The sequence below is a fragment of the Microtus ochrogaster genome, chromosome 18 (assembly GCF_000317375.1).
Source record: "Microtus ochrogaster isolate Prairie Vole_2 chromosome 18, MicOch1.0, whole genome shotgun sequence".
Classification (NCBI taxonomy): Eukaryota; Metazoa; Chordata; class Mammalia; order Rodentia; family Cricetidae; genus Microtus; species Microtus ochrogaster.
This window is the reverse complement of record NC_022020.1, coordinates 40,604,856-40,605,844: the sequence shown is the minus strand read 5'-3', so window position 1 is coordinate 40,605,844 and position 989 is coordinate 40,604,856. Positions and strand designations below refer to the sequence as shown.

General features: G+C 48.5%; 1 protein-coding gene across 5 annotated transcripts in view; it reads right to left on the bottom strand.

Annotated features, from left to right (window-relative positions):
- Csnk1g3 (casein kinase 1 gamma 3) overlaps window positions 1-868 on the bottom strand; it is a 90,704-nt gene extending 89,836 nt beyond the window's left edge. For 3 of the 5 annotated variants that reach the window (XM_005356111.2, XM_026783525.1, XM_005356112.3), the window contains exon 1: window positions 640-868. The gene's annotated coding sequence lies outside the window, so the exon portion shown is untranslated. The remainder of the gene's footprint in view (window positions 1-639) is intronic. The other 2 variants (XM_005356115.3, XM_005356116.3) reach the window with 1 other exon arrangement.
- Between the last annotated feature and the right edge of the window lie 121 nt (window positions 869-989).

Sequence of the window (989 nt, the reverse complement as noted above, 5' to 3'; positions counted from 1 at the left end):
AAAAAAAAAAAAAAAGAATGTAGGTAAAAGGTATACCATGTACATGATAACACCATTCTTCCAGTGCCTATAAATATAATATTAATCTTTGTGCAGCTAGGAAAGCTAATATACAAAATATGAAGTTTATCCTAGGGCAGAACCACAGTGAAAGCAAAGTTAAGTAACCATTATAAACGCTGTAAGCACATCTCAAAAATAAGCAATTAAGAACGTATAGCAAGCAAAGCATGTGATTTCTGTCATAATATATTTTCTTAAACCAGTCTCACGTCTAAACTTAATGATTCTTAAACAACTTTGTGTCTATTTTTCTCCCACCTTGGGTTTACAGGGAAAGCCAAGATTCCTCAAAGAAGCACACATTTAAATATGATTTATTTCCACTTTCATAGTTCGATATCTCTACCTGTGGTCAAACGCCAAGTATAATCACAAGAAGCAATTGCAAGAATAAAAACAGTTTGTCTTCGTAAGTTTATTTTTTAAAGGTATTTCATCTTCTAATACTAAGTACCCGTTGAACTGACTGCTCCACGGGGGCACTGACCTAAACCCGGACACTCATCCCAACAGAGCCACAACTCATGCCCAGCCTGGAGCAACAGTAGCCTGCTGCCACTCAGACTTCTCCCTCACCCTTTTTTAACTTTTCGTCCTGAAACACGGGGTGGGCGAACAGGAGTGATCGTGGACGGCACAGCCCGAACTCCCCAGACTCCAGCAGCACACAGGATCTCCATCAACACCCCGCACCCAGGAACCGCGGTGCCTCCTTCCCCGCGGGCGGGTAAACACACCAACCCGACCCCAGAGCCCGCGGCAGGCACGTCGCCGCCTTCCCCGAACGGCTCGGCCGAGTTCCGAGTCGGCGGAAGGCTCGGCACACCGGGTCCCTCGCCGCCGCCTCTCGGCTCAGGGAAGTTGCTCCGCGCCGCCGCCACCGGCGCCTCCTCCTCCCCGCCGCCACGGAGCTCGGGCAGCCGCGC